Raw genomic sequence first — 4,946 nt, 5'->3', positions numbered from 1 at the left:
AAGTAATAATTTGCGACAATTTACCTTAAAAGTTTCTGCGTAGCTTTGGTTGACAAAGTCCATCCAGTGATCGGTGACTGTCATGAATCTCTGATACTTCTCCGGAGGATGGGGGACACAATTTCCATCTTTGTCAAAAATATGTTTCCTCATCCGTGTGCGAAATGCATGAAGATCTCGTCCAGCTAATGAAAGAACAAAGTCTTTGTGAATAGATTCCATGTCAAAAGTTTGCTACATTCGAAATAAAAAAATATCAGATGCCACATAAACCCTATCCCATAATCGTTCGTTACTGAAAGTGTGCTTGTGTACCTCAACTTGCTCCCAAATGTGTTTTTTAACATTACTAGGGACATTTGTCCAATCATTAAAACTGATTGGCACTGTATTCCTAGTAACAAATCAAATGAAATGTGAAAATTTTGATCTGTTACGGCCAATTGGTTGACCTTTTGCATTCTAGCCAATCTATATGCAAATATAAATTATGAGTCATACAAATGTTAATATTAGCATAATAGATCTTTGAATATCAATAGATTTGATTGATGGTGGCAATTTACCTATAGCTTTTGTTCGGATTTTCTTGATTTGCTAATGGACTTCAATTTGGTAATTCCTCGACCCTTTTTCTTTTTCGCCTCAGTGGGTATATGAGGGAGACCTCTTCAATCTCTTGGACCTTGCTTCATTTTATTTTCTTTCCTTTTTCATTCTTTCTTTTATGATTTCTAGGACTTTGCCAACCACTACTTTTCTTTAAATTTAAGCAATTTTTTTTTTACATGTATTAGTAACATGTATGATGTCTTCCACCCCAAACTTGAGAGGTTGCTTGTCCTCAAGCAACTATAGTCAAAATCAACACCCCAAACTTAGTGTTTGCATTCACTCTTGATGTTACTCAAAAGAAATACGTTCTTGATGAAAAAAATGTTTTGGCAGACTAAGTTTGGCAAAAGAAGGGAATGTATTATAATAAGGTGTAAGGGTGGGCAATAGTGAGTGAGTGTGTATATGGGGCCTTAATCATCTAGATAAAAATTGCATAATGCATATTCAACTAAGAAGCAGAGCAAGTTCTAGAGGATAGATGCAAAATTATATGGAATATACACACAGAAAGGAAATTAGGGGCTCAATTCTCTACCATGGTAAAAATGGTGATAACTACTTAACATCATGTGAAGATAATTCACCTTGCAGGAAAAGATATTCAGCATGGCATGGAGAGAGAATTATTTACAAAAGTAGAGTGTGTTCATGAATTGAATGAAAATTGTAGTAAAAGTCTAGAATTTTAATTACAAAATTAGATTCAATGAAAAAGAGAAAGAACAAAGAATTATTTTTGTATTTTGATGTATAATTGTACAGGAAAAATGAGGTTAAGAGCATAAGAAATAGAGGCAAAGAACTTCACCCCCCTTTCATGAATGATAGTGCCTCAACTGATGGCAAAAAAAAATAAAAAATAATGCTACTCTTGATGGAACTGAGGGCATTCTCTGCACAAAGAGACAATAAATTCAGCAAAATAAACTCAAACTTAGATAATATATATATATAGCATAAAAGAGTTAACTTGTTGTTCAGAGTATAAGCAATAAAGGAAAATTAAAAGCAGGAAAAATAAATGGAAAAGTATACTAATTACAGGGAAATTAGCAGAAAAAAAACTATGTACAATGAAATGGAAGGGTAAGTAAATAACATAAATAGAAAATTAAAGCTAAATAGCATCCTCATCAGTGTTGGAGGAGAGGTCATCATCAGCTGAGTCAGTGTCTGTATCTTTATCATCCTTCTCCTCCGCTACTGCAACTGGGTCTGGTACTTGCTAGCCCCTCTGAGCTGCTATCTTCCTCTTCCTCCTCCTCTTCTGCTGTAGATGTGAAAGACGGAAGATCATTCTGAACAACTGCTCTAAGATAAGGGGCTAAGAAAGTGGGAGCATAGTAAATCTGTTCTGCAGTCATCTCCACCTTCTTCCCTATGTTGAGCAACATAGTCTCTGTGAGGGTCAGAGCAGTCTTTGACCAACATGTATGGCATCTTGTCATAGAGCTATTCCCTTCAGCTGGTCCTTCATCTTGGGAGGGAAGCCTTTTTTTCTGCAGCTTAGGGAGGTGCCTCTGGGGCTGGGTTCTTCTTAGCCTTGAATAGCTCCTTCACCATAGTTGTGGTGATGCAAGAAGCTGCTCTGATTTTCTGCTGATATTCCCTAAAATCAAATCCAACATCCTAGCAGAGCATAGTGATGATGGAGGGAAAACCCATAGAATCCTTGTTCCTAGCTAGGATCTCCATGATGGCATTGCTGATAACTTCGCCAACATGGATGGGCATCCTTGTCATAATAGAATAGACTAGCTCTGCTCTCTTCACTGCTAGGGTAGATGAATGCATAACTGGCATGAAGGAGCTCAGGATGAAGATGCTCTAGACCTTAGCAGGTAGGAGGAGATGTTTTGTAGTCAGATTCTTGGGTTGGAGCTTCATATCAAATTCCCAGTTCTCTCCAGCCTTGCATATCTCTTGGAGGATTGACTTGTAGTCCTTCTCCTCCAAGTAGCTGAAAGTAGTGTAATCCAGCTGCCCAGGTCTCTTTTTAAGAAGAGGAATGTTGAGGATCCACTGGATGTTGGCAGGGTTGAAGTCTATCACCTTGCCTCTGACCATGGAGTGTCTGTATGGGAATTTATCTCCCTTAACCCTGAAGGCATTGGCATAAAACTCCTGGGTGATGTCCTTCCACCCATGCCCAGCACATGTGGTAAACAAATCCTACCCCCTCTTCTGGATTTCCTGCTCAAATTGGGGGTAGGTCCCTTTTTGTAGGTCAAAATTCCTGTCCTGCACAATGTGTCGCCTGAGAATATGATAAATGCTTTCTATACTTGATCCTACATTGTAATTCATGAATGATAATTGAGAGTTTTAAGCTATTCATTGAAAAAATTTACTATTATTAATTTTATTTTATTCATATTTCAGGAAAAAGGATCAAGAAGTGAAAGCTTTAAAAGATATTGGGAATTGAAGCACATAAAGAACCAGAGATATACATGGGCAAGTACACGCCTATGTATATGAGCGTGTATCTCACTAGTCGCGTCAATTGAAATGTATCATCAAAACCAGAGATGTACGTGGTCAAAGTACATGGGCGTGTACATGGGCGTGTACTTTTCATGAAAGTTGTGAAGTACAATTTTTAGAGAATACACGGCCAAAGTACATGGCCTTGTACATGGGCGTGTACTTTTCAAGAAAGCTGTGAAGTACAATTTTTAGAGACCAGAGATGTACACGGCCAAAGTACATGGCCATGTACTTTTAACGTGCTTCAGAATTTAAATTTCTACGCGAAGATGAGCCTTTGGGCCACTCATATAAAAGGGAACTTGGCACAGAAACCTAGGGGATACTGTTTTGGAGGAAAAGAAAGACTCAGATACGGTTGGAGGATAGGATTAAACACTTTTATTCATCTCTTTTGTAATTTTAGTTTCAAGATGTTGAGGTTCTAATTTTCCTTTGAGTATCTAGACATAATGAATTCTAATTGACCAAATTTTCTGGAATTCTTCTAATGCTATTTCATGTTCTTTTCTCTTGGGTTTAATTGAGTAGTATCAATTTTCTTCCATCTTATTTTCTTGTTTGAATTTGAGTAAAATTCCTGCATAAAATTAACATTGCTCAATTAAAAGGACTTGAATGTATTTCTAGAGATAGAAAGAAGTAAGTTTTCTGTATTAGGATTAACCTTAATTATGGAATTCATAATGAAGTTAACGCAACCTAGGGGTATTAATTAAGGAAGAGATTCCGAGTTTTTGGCGCCGTTGCTGGGGACTAGTTATTTAGGATTTATTTGATTACGTCTTTACTAATTTCCTTTATTTCTTTAATTTTAAATTAACTTTTCTATTTTTTTGTTTTATTATTTTTTCTTAGGAGCTGATTTTTCTGGTGCATGACAAGAACCCGTTCTGCTACATTATTCGAACTTGACCCAGAGATAGAGAGAACTTTGCGAAAAATTCAGAAAAAGGGACGATTGCTAGTACAGAAGGAAAACACACAAAACCACATGGAAAGAATGACAAACAATGAAGATCAACCAAGGACCATGTCTGATTATGCTCGTCCATCATTAACGGGAACAAAGTCTTGCATTGTCTGTCCGAATGTGCAGGAGAATTTTGAAATAAAGCCCAATATTATTTAGATGGTTCAGCAGTTTGTTCAATTTGATAGGTTACAAGATGAAGACCCCAATGCTCACATCGCTAATTTTCTAGAGATCTGTGATACGTTCAAGATAAATGGAGCTACTGATGATGCAATCCGCTTGAGGTTATTTCCATTCTCTCTCAGAAGTAGAGTAAAACAGTGGTTGAACTCTCTTCCGCGAGGATCTATCACTTCATGGGAGGCCATGGCAGAAAAATTCTTAGCAAAGTATTTCCCTCCCGTAAAGACTGCTAAGATGAGGAATGATATCTCCTCTTTTTACCAATTAGAGTCAGAGACCTTATATGATACATGGGAGAGGTTTAAGGAATTATTACGGAAGTGCCCACATCATGGGATTCTTGACTGGCTTCAAGTGCAAACCTTCTACAATGGGTTGAACCCAGCCACAAGAGAAATGACAGATGCTGCAGCTGGGGGCACTTTAAATAGCAAGACACCAAAGGCGGCACAAGAACTGTTTGAAGAAATGGCAATGAATAGCTATCAATGGAGCTTCACTCGATCCAAACTTGCGAAATCTGCTGGGATTTATAGTCTTGATGCAGTAACATCCTTGGCAATGCAAGTTGAAGCCTTAGGGAAGAAGATTGATGGTCTATCTGTTAACCATCAAAGTGCTTTGGTAATGAGATGTGATATTTGCGGAGGAGGCCACCCTAATCATGAGTGCCAAGCTA

General features: G+C 37.6%; 1 non-coding gene across 1 annotated transcript; it reads right to left on the bottom strand.

Moving 5' to 3' along the window:
* Positions 1-4,498: 4,498 nt before the first annotated feature.
* On the bottom strand, positions 4,499-4,605 carry LOC113866435. The gene has a single exon (XR_003505075.1). It is a non-coding gene; the product is annotated as a small nucleolar RNA R71 (small nucleolar RNA).
* Positions 4,606-4,946: the final 341 nt, after the last annotated feature.

This window comes from Abrus precatorius, unplaced genomic scaffold (assembly GCF_003935025.1).
Source record: "Abrus precatorius isolate BTA unplaced genomic scaffold, Abrus_2018 Scaffold4, whole genome shotgun sequence".
In the NCBI taxonomy this organism is placed as follows: domain Eukaryota; kingdom Viridiplantae; phylum Streptophyta; class Magnoliopsida; order Fabales; family Fabaceae; genus Abrus; species Abrus precatorius.
The sequence above is the reverse complement of the archived record's forward strand: the minus strand, read 5'-3'. Positions and strand labels throughout refer to the sequence as shown.